This window comes from Pleurodeles waltl, chromosome 4_1, assembly GCF_031143425.1.
Source record: "Pleurodeles waltl isolate 20211129_DDA chromosome 4_1, aPleWal1.hap1.20221129, whole genome shotgun sequence".
Taxonomy (NCBI): Eukaryota; Metazoa; Chordata; class Amphibia; order Caudata; family Salamandridae; genus Pleurodeles; species Pleurodeles waltl.
Window position 1 is genome coordinate 54446122 of NC_090442.1, and position 22242 is coordinate 54468363.

Sequence of the window (22242 nt, forward strand, 5' to 3'; positions counted from 1 at the left end):
TGACATTTTTTTCCCCACCAAGTCTATATCTCTGACTTCTAAAGCAAAGCCAAAAGAAGGGCGCTTTGCATTGGCTGGGCATCGAACCCGGGCCTCCCGCGTGGCAGGCGAGAATTCTACCACTGAACCACCAATGCTTCACTTACATAGGCTGAGCAGAGAGCCCTGCCGTAGACAGTAGTGATGAGGCCCATGCATTCGCATGGGACACCTATGAACAAAGTTTGCATGGCAAGCCTTGGACTGCCAAACGTTCACATGCTGATGGCAGGAATCAGATGCAGGAGACTGAAACTATGAATGTTTCTGCTTTTGCTAAGGACAGTGGTTTGGGGCCAGTGTTGTGCTTGACAGAGCACGACATCAGCCTGCTCTCTGGCTGCTCCCGGGAGAAGTGGCTGACAGAAAGCACCCTCCAGACCACCAGCAATCTTGTGTTTCACAACATGCCACTGTCACTGGACTTTCCTTCTGGGAAAGCCTAGTCACTGACCTGGCCAGATTCCCTGTCCTCCCCAAAATCCTGGGGAGAAACGGGCAGAGTTCTGCGCCCTGCGCCCTCTTTCGCGTCCCTAACGCGCTCCCAACGCGCCCTACAGCCCTGGTCGGGCACAGCCCTGGTCGGGCTCATACCACTGGGGCCTCTGCCGAGAAAGAGCCCCGGAAGCCTAGGGCCAGGCCTATTGCACAGGCATCTTAGACCAGGCCATTCCGGGATTGCTGTGTTTCACGTCCTGCCCTTCAACACTCCTGGGAGGGCTTTCCCTGAGAACCCTCATGTCTCTGCCCTCCCAGAAGGCTGTGGTTCTATGCAAAATAGGGGGTGCACCACGGGCCGTCCCCTTTCCTCTCTCTCGCCAATATCTTTCACCAAAGCTGAGCCCTGCAGGTAAATGTATCTATCTGGCTGAGGGGCCAGGGAGGGCCTTTGCCTGCAGTCTTACAAGCCAGAGTGCAGAGAAGGCAGCAGCTCTGGGACCGGGACTCTGCTCAAAGACATATCTAACATGCCACAGTGGAGCTGAGATGGGCAAGACACGTGTCTCACAGGCAGGCAGCACAACAAGACAGTGGCAGGAAACTATGCTAACAAGGAAAGAGAAAAGTTACGTGTCTCGTGGCCTTCCCACCATTAGACAGTAGTCTGCGCAAGAAAACATCCAACAGTGACAGGACAACCAAGCAAATGACAAACGCTGTGCTGAATAAAGTCATCTTACATGACATTTCGTACAAAGGCCCAGATCATGGGGATGATCGCGCAGAAGCAGCAAGTATCAGAGCCACCGAACCTGAGGTGAGTTACACGAGGAGAAAGGGCGACATGGGGACAGGGGCTAGGGGCTCAGGGAACAGCTACCACAATGCAACCTCGGGTGTGGGGATGCCACTCATTGCGGGTACTGCCCTGGGATTTCCTTTTAGAAAGAATCGCTGGTTAAAGTGTAGTGCACAAAAAACCCAACTCCTCGATTACACTATTAGATAACATCCTTTAACTGCCCCACCCACCCTGTGTGAGTCTCACCCACTTCCCGCCTGCTCCCTCTAGTCTGAGAGTTGTATCTCCACAAAAAACACACAGTGGGGCTCAATGAGCTGCTCATGTCTGACATGGACACCTAAGCAGTGCTGGATTCACAACCTGAAAGCCTGCAAAGGAAAGTGTGCCCGGCAGAAGATAAGCTGCCTGGCAACTCAGAACCTTCTTCTAAGAGAAGTAAGACATGTCACAATGGAGTCTAAGCCTACCTGTCTTATGCCAGGACCTTAGAGCTGCAGGCAGGAGCACAAAGGTAAAAACATATATTGAGTCCCAACACGCTCACTGCGGTGGTTGGTCTCTGTGGCGCAATCGGTTAGCGCGTTCGGCTGTTAACCGAAAGGTTGGTGGTTCAAGCCCACCCAGGGACGTATGCTTTTGCCTACATCAAGTCCTGAATTAAAACACAGCTGTCTGGCTTTGCTCTTAGAGCTCTCTCTTTGCCTGCGTGACATGCTCTATCTCAACATTTCTATCTTCTCTCATCTCTTCACCTCTAGTCATTTCCACCAATAGGACTGGAAACGGGCCACCAAGCCTTCTACTTTAACCACAGGCGTACTGAGGGCCAATAAAAGGCACAGAAGCATTTCTTGATCCGGGGCTGAGAACTGCATGCACAGGGACCTCGTGGCGCAACGGTAGCGCGTCTGACTCCAGATCAGAAGGTTGCGTGTTCAAATCACGTCGGGGTCACTCTATGACATTTTTTTCCCCACCAAGTCTATATCTCTGACTTCTAAAGCAAAGCCAAAAGAAGGGCGCTTTGCATTGGCCGGGAATCGAACCCGGGCCTCCCGCGTGGCAGGCAAGAATTCTACCACTGAACCACCAATGCTTCACTTACATAACCTGAGCAGAGAGCCCTGCCGTAGACAGTAGTGATGAGGCCCATGCATTCGCATGGGACACCTATGAACAAAGTTTGCATGGCAAGCCTTGGACTGCCAAACGTTCACATGCTGATGGCAGGAATCAGATGCAGGAGACTGAAACTATGAATGTTTCTGCTTTTGCTAAGGACAGTGGTTTGGGGCCAGTGTTGTGCTTGACAGAGCACGACATCAGCCTGCTCTCTGGCTGCTCCCGGGAGAAGTGGCTGACAGAAAGCACCCTCCAGACCACCAGCAATCTTGTGTTTCACAACATGCCACTGTCACTGGACTTTCCTTCTGGGAAAGCCTAGTCACTGACCTGGCCAGATTCCCTGTCCTCCCCAAAATCCTGGGGAGAAACGGGCAGAGTTCTGCGCCCTGCGCCCTCTTTCGCGTCCCTAACGCGCTCCCAACGCGCCCTACAGCCCTGGTCGGGCACAGCCCTGGTCGGGCTCATACCACTGGGGCCTCTGCCGAGGAAGAGCCCCGGAAGCCTAGGGCCAGGCCTATTGCACAGGCATCTTAGACCAGGCCATTCCGGGATTGCTGTGTTTCACGTCCTGCCCTTCAACACTCCTGGGAGGGCTTTCCCTGAGAACCCTCATGTCTCTGCCCTCCCAGGAGGCTGTGGTTCTATGCAAAATAGGGGGTGCACCACGGGCCGTCCCCTTTCCTCTCTCTCGCCAATATCTTTCACCAAAGCTGAGCCCTGCAGGTAAATGTATCTATCTGGCTGAGGGGCCAGGGAGGGCCTTTGCCTGCAGTCTTACAAGCCAGAGTGCAGAGAAGGCAGCAGCTCTGGGACCGGGACTCTGCTCAAAGACATATCTAACATGCCACAGTGGAGCTGAGATGGGCAAGACACGTGTCTCACAGGCTGGCAGCACACCAAGACAGTGGCAGGAAACTATGCTAACAAGGAAAGAGAAAAGTCACGTGTCTCGTGGCCTTCCCACCATTAGACAGTAGTCTGCGCAAGAAAACATCCAACAGTGACAGGACAACCAAGCAAATGACAAACGCCGTGCTGAATAAAGTCATCTTACATGACATTTCGTACAAAGGCCCAGATCATGGGGATGATCGCGCAGCAGAAGCAGCAAGTATCAGAGCCACCGAACCTGGGGTGAGTTACACGAGGAGAAAGGGCGACATGGGGACAGGGGCTATGGGCTCAGGGAACAGCTACCACAATGCAACCTCGGGTGTGGGGATGCCACTCATTGCGGGTACTGCCCTGGGATTTCCTTTTAGAAAGAATCGCTGGTTAAAGTGTAGTGCGCAAAAAAACCAACTCCTCGATTACACTATTAGATAACATCCTTTAACTGCCCCACCCACCCTGTGTGAGTCTCACCCACTTCCCGCCTGCTCCCTCTAGTCTGAGAGTTGTATCTCCACAAAAAACACACAGTGGGGCTCAATGAGCTGCTCATGTCTGACATGGACACCTAAGCAGTGCTGGATTCACAACCTGAAAGCCTGCAAAGGAAAGTGTGCCCGGCAGAAGATAAGCTGCCTGGCAACTCAGAACCTTCTTCTAAGAGAAGTAAGACATGTCACAATGGAGTCTAAGCCTACCTGTCTTATGCCAGGACCTTAGAGCTGCAGGCAGGAGCACAAAGGTAAAAACATATATTGAGTCCCAACACGCTCACTGCGGTGGTTGGTCTCTGTGGCGCAATCGGTTAGCGCGTTTGGCTGTTAACCGAAAGGTTGGTGGTTCAAGCCCACCCAGGGACGTATGCTTTTGCCTACATCAAGTCCTGAATTAAAACACAGCTGTCTGGCTTTGCTCTTAGAGCTCTCGCTTTGCCTGAGTGACATGCTCTATCTCAACATTTCTATCTTCTCTCATCTCTTCACCTCTAGTCATTTCCACCAATAGGACTGGAAACGGGCCACCAAGCCTTCTACTTTAACCACAGGCGTACTGAGGGCCAATAAAAGGCACAGAAGCATTTCTTGATCCGGGGCTGAGAACTGCATGCACAGGGACCTCGTGGCGCAACGGTAGCGCGTCTGACTCCAGATCAGAAGGTTGCGTGTTCAAATCACGTCGGGGTCACTCTTTGACATTTTTTTCCCCACCAAGTCTATATCTCTGACTTCTAAAGCAAAGCCAAAAGAAGGGCGCTTTGCATTGGCTGGGTATCGAACCTGGGCCTCCCGCGTGGCAGGCGAGAATTCTACCACTGAACCACCAATGCTTCACTTACATAGGCTGAGCAGAGAGCCCTGCCGTAGACAGTAGTGATGAGGCCCATGCATTCGCATGGGACACCTATGAACAAAGTTTGCATGGCAAGCCTTGGACTGCCAAACGTTCACATGCTGATGGCAGGAATCAGATGCAGGAGACTGAAACTATGAATGTTTCTGCTTTTGCTAAGGACAGTGGTTTGGGGCCAGTGTTGTGCTTGACAGAGCACGACATCAGCCTGCTCTCTGGCTGCTCCCGGGAGAAGTGGCTGACAGAAAGCACCCTCCAGACCACCAGCAATCTTGTGTTTCACAACATGCCACTGTCACTGGACTTTCCTTCTGGGAAAGCCTAGTCACTGACCTGGCCAGATTCCCTGTCCTCCCCAAAATCCTGGGGAGAAACGGGCAGAGTTCTGCGCCCTGCGCCCTCTTTCGCGTCCCTAACGCGCTCCCAACGCGCCCTACAGCCCTGGTCGGGCACAGCCCTGGTCGGGCTCATACCACTGGGGCCTCTGCCGAGGAAGAGCCCCGGAAGCCTAGGGCCAGGCCTATTGCACAGGCATCTTAGACCAGGCCATTCCGGGATTGCTGTGTTTCACGTCCTGCCCTTCAACACTCCTGGGAGGGCTTTCCCTGAGAACCCTCATGTCTCTGCCCTCCCAGGAGGCTGTGGTTCTATGCAAAATAGGGGGTGCACCACGGGCCGTCCCCTTTCCTCTCTCTCGCCAATATCTTTCACCAAAGCTGAGCCCTGCAGGTAAATGTATCTATCTGGCTGAGGGGCCAGGGAGGGCCTTTGCCTGCAGTCTTACAAGCCAGAGTGCAGAGAAGGCAGCAGCTCTGGGACCGGGACTCTGCTCAAAGACATATCTAACATGCCACAGTGGAGCTGAGATGGGCAAGACACGTGTCTCACAGGCAGGCAGCACAACAAGACAGTGGCAGGAAACTATGCTAACAAGGAAAGAGAAAAGTTACGTGTCTCGTGGCCTTCCCACCATTAGACAGTAGTCTGCGCAAGAAAACATCCAACAGTGACAGGACAACCAAGCAAATGACAAACGCTGTGCTGAATAAAGTCATCTTACATGACATTTCGTACAAAGGCCCAGATCATGGGGATGATCGCGCAGAAGCAGCAAGTATCAGAGCCACCGAACCTGAGGTGAGTTACACGAGGAGAAAGGGCGACATGGGGACAGGGGCTAGGGGCTCAGGGAACAGCTACCACAATGCAACCTCGGGTGTGGGGATGCCACTCATTGCGGGTACTGCCCTGGGATTTCCTTTTAGAAAGAATCGCTGGTTAAAGTGTAGTGCACAAAAAACCCAACTCCTCGATTACACTATTAGATAACATCCTTTAACTGCCCCACCCACCCTGTGTGAGTCTCACCCACTTCCCGCCTGCTCCCTCTAGTCTGAGAGTTGTATCTCCACAAAAAACACACAGTGGGGCTCAATGAGCTGCTCATGTCTGACATGGACACCTAAGCAGTGCTGGATTCACAACCTGAAAGCCTGCAAAGGAAAGTGTGCCCGGCAGAAGATAAGCTGCCTGGCAACTCAGAACCTTCTTCTAAGAGAAGTAAGACATGTCACAATGGAGTCTAAGCCTACCTGTCTTATGCCAGGACCTTAGAGCTGCAGGCAGGAGCACAAAGGTAAAAACATATATTGAGTCCCAACACGCTCACTGCGGTGGTTGGTCTCTGTGGCGCAATCGGTTAGCGCGTTCGGCTGTTAACCGAAAGGTTGGTGGTTCAAGCCCACCCAGGGACGTATGCTTTTGCCTACATCAAGTCCTGAATTAAAACACAGCTGTCTGGCTTTGCTCTTAGAGCTCTCTCTTTGCCTGCGTGACATGCTCTATCTCAACATTTCTATCTTCTCTCATCTCTTCACCTCTAGTCATTTCCACCAATAGGACTGGAAACGGGCCACCAAGCCTTCTACTTTAACCACAGGCGTACTGAGGGCCAATAAAAGGCACAGAAGCATTTCTTGATCCGGGGCTGAGAACTGCATGCACAGGGACCTCGTGGCGCAACGGTAGCGCGTCTGACTCCAGATCAGAAGGTTGCGTGTTCAAATCACGTCGGGGTCACTCTATGACATTTTTTTCCCCACCAAGTCTATATCTCTGACTTCTAAAGCAAAGCCAAAAGAAGGGCGCTTTGCATTGGCCAGGAATCGAACCCGGGCCTCCCGCGTGGCAGGCAAGAATTCTACCACTGAACCACCAATGCTTCACTTACATAACCTGAGCAGAGAGCCCTGCCGTAGACAGTAGTGATGAGGCCCATGCATTCGCATGGGACACCTATGAACAAAGTTTGCATGGCAAGCCTTGGACTGCCAAACGTTCACATGCTGATGGCAGGAATCAGATGCAGGAGACTGAAACTATGAATGTTTCTGCTTTTGCTAAGGACAGTGGTTTGGGGCCAGTGTTGTGCTTGACAGAGCACGACATCAGCCTGCTCTCTGGCTGCTCCCGGGAGAAGTGGCTGACAGAAAGCACCCTCCAGACCACCAGCAATCTTGTGTTTCACAACATGCCACTGTCACTGGACTTTCCTTCTGGGAAAGCCTAGTCACTGACCTGGCCAGATTCCCTGTCCTCCCCAAAATCCTGGGGAGAAACGGGCAGAGTTCTGCGCCCTGCGCCCTCTTTCGCGTCCCTAACGCGCTCCCAACGCGCCCTACAGCCCTGGTCGGGCACAGCCCTGGTCGGGCTCATACCACTGGGGCCTCTGCCGAGGAAGAGCCCCGGAAGCCTAGGGCCAGGCCTATTGCACAGGCATCTTAGACCAGGCCATTCCGGGATTGCTGTGTTTCACGTCCTGCCCTTCAACACTCCTGGGAGGGCTTTCCCTGAGAACCCTCATGTCTCTGCCCTCCCAGGAGGCTGTGGTTCTATGCAAAATAGGGGGTGCACCACGGGCCGTCCCCTTTCCTCTCTTTCGCCAATATCTTTCACCAAAGCTGAGCCCTGCAGGTAAATGTATCTATCTGGCTGAGGGGCCAGGGAGGGCCTTTGCCTGCAGTCTTACAAGCCAGAGTGCAGAGAAGGCAGCAGCTCTGGGACCGGGACTCTGCTCAAAGACATATCTAACATGCCACAGTGGAGCTGAGATGGGCAAGACACGTGTCTCACAGGCTGGCAGCACACCAAGACAGTGGCAGGAAACTATGCTAACAAGGAAAGAGAAAAGTCACGTGTCTCGTGGCCTTCCCACCATTAGACAGTAGTCTGCGCAAGAAAACATCCAACAGTGACAGGACAACCAAGCAAATGACAAACGCCGTGCTGAATAAAGTCATCTTACATGACATTTCGTACAAAGGCCCAGATCATGGGGATGATCGCGCAGCAGAAGCAGCAAGTATCAGAGCCACCGAACCTGGGGTGAGTTACACGAGGAGAAAGGGCGACATGGGGACAGGGGCTATGGGCTCAGGGAACAGCTACCACAATGCAACCTCGGGTGTGGGGATGCCACTCATTGCGGGTACTGCCCTGGGATTTCCTTTTAGAAAGAATCGCTGGTTAAAGTGTAGTGCACAAAAAACCCAACTCCTCGATTACACTATTAGATAACATCCTTTAACTGCCCCACCCACCCTGTGTGAGTCTCACCCACTTCCCGCCTGCTCCCTCTAGTCTGAGAGTTGTATCTCCACAAAAAACACACAGTGGGGCTCAATGAGCTGCTCATGTCTGACATGGACACCTAAGCAGTGCTGGATTCACAACCTGAAAGCCTGCAAAGGAAAGTGTGCCCGGCAGAAGATAAGCTGCCTGGCAACTCAGAACCTTCTTCTAAGAGAAGTAAGACATGTCACAATGGAGTCTAAGCCTACCTGTCTTATGCAAGGACCTTAGAGCTGCAGGCAGGAGCACAAAGGTAAAAACATATATTGAGTCCCAACACGCTCACTGCGGTGGTTGGTCTCTGTGGCGCAATCGGTTAGCGCGTTCGGCTGTTAACCGAAAGGTTGGTGTTTCAAGCCCACCCAGGGACGTATGCTTTTGCCTACATCAAGTCCTGAATTAAAACACAGCTGTCTGGCTTTGCTCTTAGAGCTCTCGCTTTGCCTGCGTGACATGCTCTATCTCAACATTTCTATCTTCTCTCATCTCTTCACCTCTAGTCATTTCCACCAATAGGACTGGAAACGGGCCACCAAGCCTTCTACTTTAACCACAGGCGTACTGAGGGCCAATAAAAGGCACAGAAGCATTTCTTGATCCGGGGCTGAGAACTGCATGCACAGGAACCTCGTGGCGCAACGGTAGCGCGTCTGACTCCAGTTCAGAAGGTTGCGTGTTCAAATCACGTCGGGGTCACTCTTTGACATTTTTTTCCCCACCAAGTCTATATCTCTGACTTCTAAAGCAAAGCCAAAAGAAGGGCACTTTGCATTGGCCGCAAATCGAACCTGGGCCTCCCGCGTGGCAGGCGAGAATTCTACCACTGAACCACCAATGCTCCACTTACATAGGCTGAGCAGAGAGCCCTGCCGTAGACAGTAGTGATGAGGCCCATGCATTCGCATGGGACACCTATGAACAAAGTTTGCATGGCAAGCCTTGGACTGGCAAACGTTCACATGCTGATGGCAGGAATCAGATGCAGGAGACTGAAACTATGAATGTTTCTGCTTTTGCTAAGGACAGTGGTTTGGGGCCAGTGTTGTGCTTGACAGAGCACGACATCAGCCTGCTCTCTGGCTGCTCCCAGGAGAAGTGGCTGACAGAAAGCACCCTCCAGACCACCAGCAATCTTGTGTTTCACAACATGCCACTGTCACTGGACTTTCCTTCTGGGAAAGCCTAGTCACTGACCTGGCCAGATTCCCTGTCCTCCCCAAAATCCTGGGGAGAAACGGGCAGAGTTCTGCGCCCTGCGCCCTCTTTCGCGTCCCTAACGTGCTCCCAACGCGCCCTACAGCCCTGGTCGGGCTCATACCACTGGGGCCTCTGCCGAGGAAGAGCCCCGGAAGCCTAGGGCCAGGCCTATTGCACAGGCATCTTAGACCAGGCCATTCCGGGATTGCTGTGTTTCACGTCCTGCCCTTCAACACTCCTGGGAGGGCTTTCCCTGAGAACCCTCATGTCTCTGCCCTCCCAGGAGGCTGTGGTTCTATGCAAAATAGGGGGTGCACCACGGGCCGTCCCCTTTCCTCTCTCTCGCCAATATCTTTCACCAAAGCTGAGCCCTGCAGGTAAATGTATCTATCTGGCTGAGGGGCCAGGGAGGGCCTTTGCCTGCAGTCTTACAAGCCAGAGTGCAGAGAAGGCATCAGCTCTGGGACCGGGACTCTGCTCAAAGACATATCTAACATGCCACAGTGGAGCTGAGATGGGCAAGACACGTGTCTCACAGGCAGGCAGCACAACAAGACAGTGGCAGGAAACTATGCTAACAAGGAAAGAGAAAAGTCACGTGTCTCGTGGCCTTCCCACCATTAGACAGTAGTCTGCGCAAGAAAACATCCAACAGTGACAGGACAACCAAGCAAATGACAAACGCTGTGCTGAATAAAGTCATCTTACATGACATTTCGTACAAAGGCCCAGATCATGGGGATGATCGCGCAGAAGCAGCAAGTATCAGAGCCACCGAACCTGAGGTGAGTTACACGAGGAGAAAGGGCGACATGGGGACAGGGGCTAGGGGCTCAGGGAACAGCTACCACAATGCAACCTCGGGTGTGGGGATGCCACTCATTGCGGGTACTGCCCTGGGATTTCCTTTTAGAAAGAATCGCTGGTTAAAGTGTAGTGCACAAAAAACCCAACTCCTCGATTACACTATTAGATAACATCCTTTAACTGCCCCACCCACCCTGTGTGAGTCTCACCCACTTCCCGCCTGCTCCCTCTAGTCTGAGAGTTGTATCTCCACAAAAAACACACAGTGGGGCTCAATGAGCTGCTCATGTCTGACATGGACACCTAAGCAGTGCTGGATTCACAACCTGAAAGCCTGCAAAGGAAAGTGTGCCCGGCAGAAGATAAGCTGCCTGGCAACTCAGAACCTTCTTCTAAGAGAAGTAAGACATGTCACAATGGAGTCTAAGCCTACCTGTCTTATGCCAGGACCTTAGAGCTGCAGGCAGGAGCACAAAGGTAAAAACATATATTGAGTCCCAACACGCTCACTGCGGTGGTTGGTCTCTATGGCGCAATCGGTTAGCGCGTTCGGCTGTTAACCGAAAGGTTGGTGGTTCAAGCCCACCCAGGGACGTATGCTTTTGCCTACATCAAGTCCTGAATTAAAACACAGCTGTCTGGCTTTGCTCTTAGAGCTCTCGCTTTGCCTGCGTGACATGCTCTATCTCAACATTTCTATCTTCTCTCATCTCTTCACCTCTAGTCATTTCCACCAATAGGACTGGAAACGGGCCACCAAGCCTTCTACTTTAACCACAGGCGTACTGAGGGCCAATAAAAGGCACAGAAGCATTTCTTGATCCGGGGCTGAGAACTGCATGCACAGGGACCTCGTGGCGCAACGGTAGCGCGTCTGACTCCAGATCAGAAGGTTGCGTGTTCAAATCACGTCGGGGTCACTCTTTGACATTTTTTTCCCCACCAAGTCTATATCTCTGACTTCTAAAGCAAAGCCAAAAGAAGGGCGCTTTGCATTGGCCGGGAATCGAACCCGGGCCTCCCGCGTGGCAGGCGAGAATTCTACCACTGAACCACCAATGCTTGACTTACATAACCTGAGCAGAGAGCCCTGCCGTAGACAGTAGTGATGAGGCCCATGCATTCGCATGGGACACCTATGAACAAAGTTTGCATGGCAAGCCTTGGACTGCCAAACGTTCACATGCTGATGGCAGGAATCAGATGCAGGAGACTGAAACTATGAATGTTTCTGCTTTTGCTAAGGACAGTGGTTTGGGGCCAGTGTTGTGCTTGACAGAGCACGACATCAGCCTGCTCTCTGGCTGCTCCCGGGAGAAGTGGCTGACAGAAAGCACCCTCCAGACCACCAGCAATCTTGTGTTTCACAACATGCCACTGTCACTGGACTTTCCTTCTGGGAAAGCCTAGTCACTGACCTGGCCAGATTCCCTGTCCTCCCCAAAATCCTGGGGAGAAACGGGCAGAGTTCTGCGCCCTGCGCCCTCTTTCGCGTCCCTAACGCGCTCCCAACGCGCCCTACAGCCCTGGTCGGGCACAGCCCTGGTCGGGCTCATACCACTGGGGCCTCTGCCGAGGAAGAGCCCCGGAAGCCTAGGGCCAGGCCTATTGCACAGGCATCTTAGACCAGGCCATTCCGGGATTGCTGTGTTTCACGTCCTGCCCTTCAACTCTCCTGGGAGGGCTTTCCCTGAGAACCCTCATGTCTCTGCCCTCCCAGGAGGCTGTGGTTCTATGCAAAATAGGGGGTGCACCACGGGCCGTCCCCTTTCCTCTCTCTCGCCAATATCTTTCACCAAAGCTGAGCCCTGCAGGTAAATGTATCTATCTGGCTGAGGGGCCAGGGAGGGCCTTTGCCTGCAGTCTTACAAGCCAGAGTGCAGAGAAGGCAGCAGCTCTGGGACCGGGACTCTGCTCAAAGACATATCTAACATGCCACAGTGGAGCTGAGATGGGCAAGACACGTGTCTCACAGGCTGGCAGCACACCAAGACAGTGGCAGGAAACTATGCTAACAAGGAAAGAGAAAAGTCACGTGTCTCGTGGCCTTCCCACCATTAGACAGTAGTCTGCGCAAGAAAACATCCAACAGTGACAGGACAACCAAGCAAATGACAAACGCCGTGCTGAATAAAGTCATCTTACATGACATTTCGTACAAAGGCCCAGATCATGGGGATGATCGCGCAGCAGAAGCAGCAAGTATCAGAGCCACCGAACCTGGGGTGAGTTACACGAGGAGAAAGGGCGACATGGGGACAGGGGCTATGGGCTCAGGGAACAGCTACCACAATGCAACCTCGGGTGTGGGGATGCCACTCATTGCGGGTACTGCCCTGGGATTTCCTTTTAGAAAGAATCGCTGGTTAAAGTGTAGTGCGCAAAAAAAACAACTCCTCGATTACACTATTAGATAACATCCTTTAACTGCCCCACCCACCCTGTGTGAGTCTCACCCACTTCCCGCCTGCTCCCTCTAGTCTGAGAGTTGTATCTCCACAAAAAACACACAGTGGGGCTCAATGAGCTGCTCATGTCTGACATGGACACCTAAGCAGTGCTGGATTCACAACCTGAAAGCCTGCAAAGGAAAGTGTGCCCGGCAGAAGATAAGCTGCCTGGCAACTCAGAACCTTCTTCTAAGAGAAGTAAGACATGTCACAATGGAGTCTAAGCCTACCTGTCTTATGCCAGGACCTTAGAGCTGCAGGCAGGAGCACAAAGGTAAAAACATATATTGAGTCCCAACACGCTCACTGCGGTGGTTGGTCTCTGTGGCGCAATCGGTTAGCGCGTTTGGCTGTTAACCGAAAGGTTGGTGGTTCAAGCCCACCCAGGGACGTATGCTTTTGCCTACATCAAGTCCTGAATTAAAACACAGCTGTCTGGCTTTGCTCTTAGAGCTCTCGCTTTGCCTGCGTGACATGCTCTATCTCAACATTTCTATCTTCTCTCATCTCTTCACCTCTAGTCATTTCCACCAATAGGACTGGAAACGGGCCACCAAGCCTTCTACTTTAACCACAGGCGTACTGAGGGCCAATAAAAGGCACAGAAGCATTTCTTGATCCGGGGCTGAGAACTGCATGCACAGGAACCTCGTGGCGCAACGGTAGCGCGTCTGACTCCAGATCAGAAGGTTGCGTGTTCAAATCACGTCAGGGTTACTCTTTGACATTTTTTTCCCCACCAAGTCTATATCTCTGACTTCTAAAGCAAAGCCAAAAGAAGGGCGCTTTGCATTGGCCGCAAATCGAACCTGGGCCTCCCGCGTGGCAGGCGAGAATTCTACCACTGAACCACCAATGCTTCACTTACATAGGCTGAGCAGAGAGCCCTGCCGTAGACAGTAGTGATGAGGCCCATGCATTCGCATGGGACACCTATGAACAAAGTTTGCATGGCAAGCCTTGGACTGCCAAACGTTCACATGCTGATGGCAGGAATCAGATGCAGGAGACTGAAACTATGAATGTTTCTGCTTTTGCTAAGGACAGTGGTTTGGGGCCAGTGTTGTGCTTGACAGAGCACGACATCAGCCTGCTCTCTGGCTGCTCCCAGGAGAAGTGGCTGACAGAAAGCACCCTCCAGACCACCAGCAATCTTGTGTTTCACAACATGCCACTGTCACTGGACTTTCCTTCTGGGACAGCCTAGTCACTGACCTGGCCAGATTCCCTGTCCTCCCCAAAATCCTGGGGAGAAACGGGCAGAGTTCTGCGCCCTGCGCCCTCTTCGCGTCCCTAACGCGCTCCCAACGCGCCCTACAGCCCTGGTCGGGCACAGCCCTGGTCGGGCTCATACCACTGGGGCCTCTGCCGAGGAAGAGCCCCGGAAGCCTAGGGCCAGGCCTATTGCACAGGCATCTTAGACCAGGCCATTCCGGGATTGCTGTGTTTCACGTCCTGCCCTTCAACACTCCTGGGAGGGCTTTCCCTGAGAACCCTCATGTCTCTGCCCTCCCAGGAGGCTGTGGTTCTATGCAAAATAGGGGGTGCACCACGGGCCGTCCCCTTTCCTCTCTCTCGCCAATATCTTTCACCAAAGCTGAGCCCTGCAGGTAAATGTATCTATCTGGCTGAGGGGCCAGGGAGGGCCTTTGCCTGCAGTCTTACAAGCCAGAGTGCAGAGAAGGCAGCAGCTCTGGGACCGGGACTCTGCTCAAAGACATATCTAACATGCCACAGTGGAGCTGAGATGGGCAAGACACGTGTCTCACAGGCTGGCAGCACACCAAGACAGTGGCAGGAAACTATGCTAACAAGGAAAGAGAAAAGTCACGTGTCTCGTGGCCTTCCCACCATTAGACAGTAGTCTGCGCAAGAAAACATCCAACAGTGACAGGACAACCAAGCAAATGACAAACGCCGTGCTGAATAAAGTCATCTTACATGACATTTCGTACAAAGGCCCAGATCATGGGGATGATCGCGCAGCAGAAGCAGCAAGTATCAGAGCCACCGAACCTGGGGTGAGTTACACGAGGAGAAAGGGCGACATGGGGACAGGGGCTATGGGCTCAGGGAACAGCTACCACAATGCAACCTCGGGTGTGGGGATGCCACTCATTGCGGGTACTGCCCTGGGATTTCCTTTTAGAAAGAATCGCTGGTTAAAGTGTAGTGCACAAAAAACCCAACTCCTCGATTACACTATTAGATAACATCCTTTAACTGCCCCACCCACCCTGTGTGAGTCTCACCCACTTCCCGCCTGCTCCCTCTAGTCTGAGAGTTGTATCTCCACAAAAAACACACAGTGGGGCTCAATGAGCTGCTCATGTCTGACATGGACACCTAAGCAGTGCTGGATTCACAACCTGAAAGCCTGCAAAGGAAAGTGTGCCCAGCAGAAGATAAGCTGCCTGGCAACTCAGAACCTTCTACTAAGAGAAGTAAGACATGTCACAATGGAGTCTAAGCCTACCTGTCTTATGCCAGGACCTTAGAGCTACAGGCAGGAGCACAAAGGTAAAAACATATATTGAGTCCCAACACGCTCACTGCGGTGGTTGGTCTCTGTGGTGCAATCGGTTAGCGCGTTCGGCTGTTAACCGAAAGGTTGGTGGTTCAAGCCCACCCAGGGACGTATGCTTTTGCCTACATCAAGTCCTGAATTAAAACACAGCTGTCTGGCTTTGCTCTTAGAGCTCTCGCTTTGCCTGCGTGACATGCTCTATCTCAACATTTCTATCTTCTCTCATCTCTTCACCTCTAGTCATTTCCACCAATAGGACTGGAAACGGGACACCAAGCCTTCTACTTTAACCACAGGCGTACTGAGGGCCAATAAAAGGCACAGAAGCATTTCTTGATCCGGGGCTGAGAACTGCATGCACAGGGACCTCGTGGCGCAACGGTAGCGCGTCTGACTCCAGATCAGAAGGTTGCGTGTTCAAATCACGTCGGGGTCACTCTTTGAAATTTTTTTCCCCACCAAGTCTATATCTCTGACTTCTAAAGCAAAGCCAAAAGAAGGGCGCTTTGCATTGGCCGGGAATCGAACCCGGGCCTCCCGCGTGGCAGGCGAGAATTCTACCACTGAACCACCAATGCTTCACTTCCATAGGCTGAGCAGAGAGCCCTGCCGTAGACAGTAGTGATGAGGCCCATGCATTCGCATGGGACACCTATGAACAAAGTTTGCATGGCAAGCCTTGGACTGCCAAACGTTCACATGCTGATGGCAGGAATCAGATGCAGGAGACTGAAACTATGAATGTTTCTGCTTTTGCTAAGGACAGTGGTTTGGAGCCAGTGTTGTGCTTGACAGAGCACGACATCAGCCTGCTCTCTGGCTGCTCCCGGGAGAAGTGGCTGACAGAAAGCACCCTCCAGACCACCAGCAATCTTGTGTTTCACAACATGCCACTGTCACTGGACTTTCCTTCTGGGAAAGCCTACTCACTGACCTGGCCAGATTCCATGTCCTCCCCAAAATCCTGGGGAGAAACGGGCAGAGTTCTGCGCCCTGCGCCCTCTTTCGCGTCCCTAACGCGCTCCCAACGCGCCCTACACCCCTGGTCGGGCTCATACCACTGGGGCCTCTGCCGAGGAAGAGCCCCGGAAGCCTAGGGCCAGGCCTATTGCACAGGCATCTTAGACCAGGCCATTCCGGGATTGCTGTGTTTCACGTCCTGCCCTTCAACACTCCTGCGAGGGCTTTCCCTGAGAACCCTCATGTCTCTGCCCTCCCAGGAGGCTGTGGTTCTATGCAAAATAGGGGGTGCACCACGGGCCGTCCCCTTTCCTCTCTCTCGCCAATATCTTTCACCAAAGCTGAGCCCTGCAGGTAAATGTATCTATCTGGCTGAGGGGCCAGGGAGGGCCTTTGCCTGCAGTCTTACAAGCCAGAGTGCAGAGAAGGCAGCAGCTCTGGGACCGGGACTCTGCTCAAAGACATATCTAACATGCCACAGTGGAGCTGAGATGGGCCAGACACGTGTCTCACAGGCAGGCAGCACAACAAGATAGTGGCAGGAAACTATGCTAACAAGGAAAGAGAAAAGTCACGTGTCTCGTGGCCTTCCCACCATTAGACAGTAGTCTGCGCAAGAAAACATCCAACAGTGACAGGACAACCAAGCAAATGACAAACGCCGTGCTGAATAAAGTCATCTTACATGACATTTCGTACAAAGGCCCAGATCATGGGGATGATCGCGCAGCAGAAGCAGCAAGTATCAGAGCCACCGAACCTGGGGTGAGTTACACGAGGAGAAAGGGCGACATGGGGACAGGGGCTATGGGCTCAGGGAACAGCTACCACAATGCAACCTCGGGTGTGGGGATGCCACTCATTGCGGGTACTGCCCTGGGATTTCCTTTTAGAAAGAATCGCTGGTTAAAGTGTAGTGCACAAAAAACCCAACTCCTCGATTACACTATTAGATAACATCCTTTAACTGCCCCACCCACCCTGTGTGAGTCTCACCCACTTCCCGCCTGCTCCCTCTAGTCTGAGAGTTGTATCTCCACAAAAAACACACAGTGGGGCTCAATGAGCTGCTCATGTCTGACATGGACACCTAAGCAGTGCTGGATTCACAACCTGAAAGCCTGCAAAGGAAAGTGTGCCCGGCAGAAGATAAGCTGCCTGGCAACTCAGAACCTTCTTCTAAGAGAAGTAAGACATGTCACAAAGGAGTCTAAGCCTACCTGTCTTATGCCAGGACCTTAGAGCTGCAGGCAGGAGCACAAAGGTAAAAACATATATTGAGTCCCAACACGCTCACTGCGGTGGTTGGTCTCTGTGGCGCAATCGGTTAGCGCGTTCGGCTGTTAACTGAAAGGTTGGTGGTTCAAGCCCACCCAGGGACGTATGCTTTTGCCTACATCAAGTCCTGAATTAAAACACAGCTGTCTGGCTTTGCTCTTAGAGCTCTCGCTTTGCCTGCGTGACATGCTCTATCTCAACATTTCTATCTTCTCTCATCTCTTCACCTCTAGTCATTTCCACCAATAGGACTGGAAACGGGCCACCAAGCCTTATACTTTAACCACCGGCGTACTGAGGGCCTATAAAAGGCACAGAAGCATTTCTTGATCCGGGGCTGAGAACTGCATGCACAGGGACCTCGTGGCGCAACGGTAGCGCGTCTGACTCCAGATCAGAAGGTTGCGTGTTCAAATCACGTCGGGGTCACTCTTTGACATTTTTTTCCCCACCAAGTCTATATCTCTGACTTCTAAAGCAAAGCCAAAAGAAGGGCGCTTTGCATTGGCTGGGCATCGAACCCGGGCCTCCCGCGTGGCAGGCGAGAATTCTACCACTGAACCACCAATGCTTCACTTACATAGGCTGAGCAGAGAGCCCTGCCGTAGACAGTAGTGATGAGGCCCATGCATTCGCATGGGACACCTATGAACAAAGTTTGCATGGCAAGCCTTGGACTGCCAAACGTTCACATGCTGATGGCAGGAATCAGATGCAGGAGACTGAAACTATGAATGTTTCTGCTTTTGCTAAGGACAGTGGTTTGGGGCCAGTGTTGTGCTTGACAGAGCACGACATCAGCCTGCTCTCTGGCTGCTCCCGGGAGAAGTGGCTGACAGAAAGCACCCTCCAGACCACCAGCAATCTTGTGTTTCACAACATGCCACTGTCACTGGACTTTCCTTCTGGGAAAGCCTAGTCACTGACCTGGCCAGATTCCCTGTCCTCCCCAAAATCCTGGGGAGAAACGGGCAGAGTTCTGCGCCCTGCGCCCTCTTTCGCGTCCCTAACGCGCTCCCAACGCGCCCTACAGCCCTGGTCGGGCACAGCCCTGGTCGGGCTCATACCACTGGGGCCTCTGCCGAGGAAGAGCCCCGGAAGCCTAGGGCCAGGCCTATTGCACAGGCATCTTAGACCAGGCCATTCCGGGATTGCTGTGTTTCACGTCCTGCCCTTCAACACTCCTGGGAGGGCTTTCCCTGAGAACCCTCATGTCTCTGCCCTCCCAGGAGGCTGTGGTTCTATGCAAAATAGGGGGTGCACCACGGGCCGTCCCCTTTCCTCTCTCTCGCCAATATCTTTCACCAAAGCTGAGCCCTGCAGGTAAATGTATCTATCTGGCTGAGGGGCCAGGGAGGGCCTTTGCCTGCAGTCTTACAAGCCAGAGTGCAGAGAAGGCAGCAGCTCTGGGACCGGGACTCTGCTCAAAGACATATCTAACATGCCACAGTGGAGCTGAGATGGGCAAGACACGTGTCTCACAGGCAGGCAGCACAACAAGACAGTGGCAGGAAACTATGCTAACAAGGAAAGAGAAAAGTTACGTGTCTCGTGGCCTTCCCACCATTAGACAGTAGTCTGCGCAAGAAAACATCCAACAGTGACAGGACAACCAAGCAAATGACAAACGCTGTGCTGAATAAAGTCATCTTACATGACATTTCGTACAAAGGCCCAGATCATGGGGATGATCGCGCAGAAGCAGCAAGTATCAGAGCCACCGAACCTGAGGTGAGTTACACGAGGAGAAAGGGCGACATGGGGACAGGGGCTAGGGGCTCAGGGAACAGCTACCACAATGCAACCTCGGGTGTGGGGATGCCACTCATTGCGGGTACTGCCCTGGGATTTCCTTTTAGAAAGAATCGCTGGTTAAAGTGTAGTGCACAAAAAACCCAACTCCTCGATTACACTATTAGATAACATCCTTTAACTGCCCCACCCACCCTGTGTGAGTCTCACCCACTTCCCGCCTGCTCCCTCTAGTCTGAGAGTTGTATCTCCACAAAAAACACACAGTGGGGCTCAATGAGCTGCTCATGTCTGACATGGACACCTAAGCAGTGCTGGATTCACAACCTGAAAGCCTGCAAAGGAAAGTGTGCCCGGCAGAAGATAAGCTGCCTGGCAACTCAGAACCTTCTTCTAAGAGAAGTAAGACATGTCACAATGGAGTCTAAGCCTACCTGTCTTATGCCAGGACCTTAGAGCTGCAGGCAGGAGCACAAAGGTAAAAACATATATTGAGTCCCAACACGCTCACTGCGGTGGTTGGTCTCTGTGGCGCAATCGGTTAGCGCGTTAGGCTGTTAACCGAAAGGTTGGTGGTTCAAGCCCACCCAGGGACGTATGCTTTTGCCTACATCAAGTCCTGAATTAAAACACAGCTGTCTGGCTTTGCTCTTAGAGCTCTCTCTTTGCCTGCGTGACATGCTCTATCTCAACATTTCTATCTTCTCTCATCTCTTCACCTCTAGTCATTTCCACCAATAGGACTGGAAACGGGCCACCAAGCCTTCTACTTTAACCACAGGCGTACTGAGGGCCAATAAAAGGCACAGAAGCATTTCTTGATCCGGGGCTGAGAACTGCATGCACAGGGACCTCGTGGCGCAACGGTAGCGCGTCTGACTCCAGATCAGAAGGTTGCGTGTTCAAATCACGTCGGGGTCACTCTTTGACATTTTTTTCCCCACCAAGTCTATATCTCTGACTTCTAAAGCAAAGCCAAAAGAAGGGCGCTTTGCATTGGCCGGGAATCGAACCCGGGCCTCCCGCGTGGCAGGCAAGAATTCTACCACTGAACCACCAATGCTTCACTTACATAACCTGAGCAGAGAGCCCTGCCGTAGACAGTAGTGATGAGGCCCATGCATTCGCATGGGACACCTATGAACAAAGTTTGCATGGCAAGCCTTGGACTGCCAAACGTTCACATGCTGATGGCAGGAATCAGATGCAGGAGACTGAAACTATGAATGTTTCTGCTTTTGCTAAGGACAGTGGTTTGGGGCCAGTGTTGTGCTTGACAGAGCACGACATCAGCCTGCTCTCTGGCTGCTCCCGGGAGAAGTGGCTGACAGAAAGCACCCTCCAGACCACCAGCAATCTTGTGTTTCACAACATGCCACTGTCACTGGACTTTCCTTCTGGGAAAGCCTAGTCACTGACCTGGCCAGATTCCCTGTCCTCCCCAAAATCCTGGGGAGAAACGGGCAGAGTTCTGCGCCCTGCGCCCTCTTTCGCGTCCCTAACGCGCTCCCAACGCGCCCTACAGCCCTGGTCGGGCACAGCCCTGGTCGGGCTCATACCACTGGGGCCTCTGCCGAGGAAGAGCCCCGGAAGCCTAGGGCCAGGCCTATTGCACAGGCATCTTAGACCAGGCCATTCCGGGATTGCTGTGTTTCACGTCCTGCCCTTCAACACTCCTGGGAGGGCTTTCCCTGAGAACCCTCATGTCTCTGCCCTCCCAGGAGGCTGTGGTTCTATGCAAAATAGGGGGTGCACCACGGGCCGTCCCCTTTCCTCTCTTTCGCCAATATCTTTCACCAAAGCTGAGCCCTGCAGGTAAATGTATCTATCTGGCTGAGGGGCCAGGGAGGGCCTTTGCCTGCAGTCTTACAAGCCAGAGTGCAGAGAAGGCAGCAGCTCTGGGACCGGGACTCTGCTCAAAGACATATCTAACATGCCACAGTGGAGCTGAGATGGGCAAGACACGTGTCTCACAGGCTGGCAGCACACCAAGACAGTGGCAGGAAACTATGCTAACAAGGAAAGAGAAAAGTCACGTGTCTCGTGGCCTTCCCACCATTAGACAGTAGTCTGCGCAAGAAAACATCCAACAGTGACAGGACAACCAAGCAAATGACAAACGCCGTGCTGAATAAAGTCATCTTACATGACATTTCGTACAAAGGCCCAGATCATGGGGATGATCGCGCAGCAGAAGCAGCAAGTATCAGAGCCACCGAACCTGGGGTGAGTTACACGAGGAGAAAGGGCGACATGGGGACAGGGGCTATGGGCTCAGGGAACAGCTACCACAATGCAACCTCGGGTGTGGGGATGCCACTCATTGCGGGTACTGCCCTGGGATTTCCTTTTAGAAAGAATCGCTGGTTAAAGTGTAGTGCACAAAAAACCCAACTCCTCGATTACACTATTAGATAACATCCTTTAACTGCCCCACCCACCCTGTGTGAGTCTCACCCACTTCCCGCCTGCTCCCTCTAGTCTGAGAGTTGTATCTCCACAAAAAACACACAGTGGGGCTCAATGAGCTGCTCATGTCTGACATGGACACCTAAGCAGTGCTGGATTCACAACCTGAAAGCCTGCAAAGGAAAGTGTGCCCGGCAGAAGATAAGCTGCCTGGCAACTCAGAACCTTCTTCTAAGAGAAGTAAGACATGTCACAATGGAGTCTAAGCCTACCTGTCTTATGCAAGGACCTTAGAGCTGCAGGCAGGAGCACAAAGGTAAAAACATATATTGAGTCCCAACACGCTCACTGCGGTGGTTGGTCTCTGTGGCGCAATCGGTTAGCGCGTTCGGCTGTTAACCGAAAGGTTGGTGTTTCAAGCCCACCCAGGGACGTATGCTTTTGCCTACATCAAGTCCTGAATTAAAACACAGCTGTCTGGCTTTGCTCTTAGAGCTCTCGCTTTGCCTGCGTGACATGCTCTATCTCAACATTTCTATCTTCTCTCATCTCTTCACCTCTAGTCATTTCCACCAATAGGA

At 52.7% G+C, this 22242-nt stretch overlaps 11 non-coding genes across 11 annotated transcripts; 9 read left to right on the top strand and 2 right to left on the bottom strand.

The window, feature by feature from the left end:
* The first annotated feature begins 1840 nt into the window (after positions 1-1840).
* Positions 1841-1914, top strand: TRNAN-GUU (transfer RNA asparagine (anticodon GUU)). The gene has a single exon. It is a non-coding gene; the product is annotated as a tRNA-Asn (tRNA).
* A 253-nt stretch (positions 1915-2167) lies between these two features.
* TRNAW-CCA (transfer RNA tryptophan (anticodon CCA)) lies at positions 2168-2239 on the top strand. Its single transcript has one exon. It is a non-coding gene; the product is annotated as a tRNA-Trp (tRNA).
* A 2175-nt stretch (positions 2240-4414) lies between these two features.
* On the top strand, positions 4415-4486 carry TRNAW-CCA (transfer RNA tryptophan (anticodon CCA)). The gene has a single exon. It is a non-coding gene; the product is annotated as a tRNA-Trp (tRNA).
* Positions 4487-6331: 1845 nt separating this feature from the next.
* Positions 6332-6405, top strand: TRNAN-GUU (transfer RNA asparagine (anticodon GUU)). Its single transcript has one exon. It is a non-coding gene; the product is annotated as a tRNA-Asn (tRNA).
* Positions 6406-6658: 253 nt separating this feature from the next.
* On the top strand, positions 6659-6730 carry TRNAW-CCA (transfer RNA tryptophan (anticodon CCA)). The gene has a single exon. It is a non-coding gene; the product is annotated as a tRNA-Trp (tRNA).
* Positions 6731-11133: 4403 nt separating this feature from the next.
* Positions 11134-11205, top strand: TRNAW-CCA (transfer RNA tryptophan (anticodon CCA)). Its single transcript has one exon. It is a non-coding gene; the product is annotated as a tRNA-Trp (tRNA).
* A 71-nt stretch (positions 11206-11276) lies between these two features.
* Positions 11277-11347, bottom strand: TRNAG-GCC (transfer RNA glycine (anticodon GCC)). Its single transcript has one exon. It is a non-coding gene; the product is annotated as a tRNA-Gly (tRNA).
* Positions 11348-15626: 4279 nt separating this feature from the next.
* On the top strand, positions 15627-15698 carry TRNAW-CCA (transfer RNA tryptophan (anticodon CCA)). The gene has a single exon. It is a non-coding gene; the product is annotated as a tRNA-Trp (tRNA).
* Positions 15699-15769: 71 nt separating this feature from the next.
* TRNAG-GCC (transfer RNA glycine (anticodon GCC)) lies at positions 15770-15840 on the bottom strand. Its single transcript has one exon. It is a non-coding gene; the product is annotated as a tRNA-Gly (tRNA).
* Positions 15841-17857: 2017 nt separating this feature from the next.
* TRNAW-CCA (transfer RNA tryptophan (anticodon CCA)) lies at positions 17858-17929 on the top strand. The gene has a single exon. It is a non-coding gene; the product is annotated as a tRNA-Trp (tRNA).
* A 2172-nt stretch (positions 17930-20101) lies between these two features.
* Positions 20102-20173, top strand: TRNAW-CCA (transfer RNA tryptophan (anticodon CCA)). Its single transcript has one exon. It is a non-coding gene; the product is annotated as a tRNA-Trp (tRNA).
* The last annotated feature ends 2069 nt before the right edge of the window (positions 20174-22242 follow it).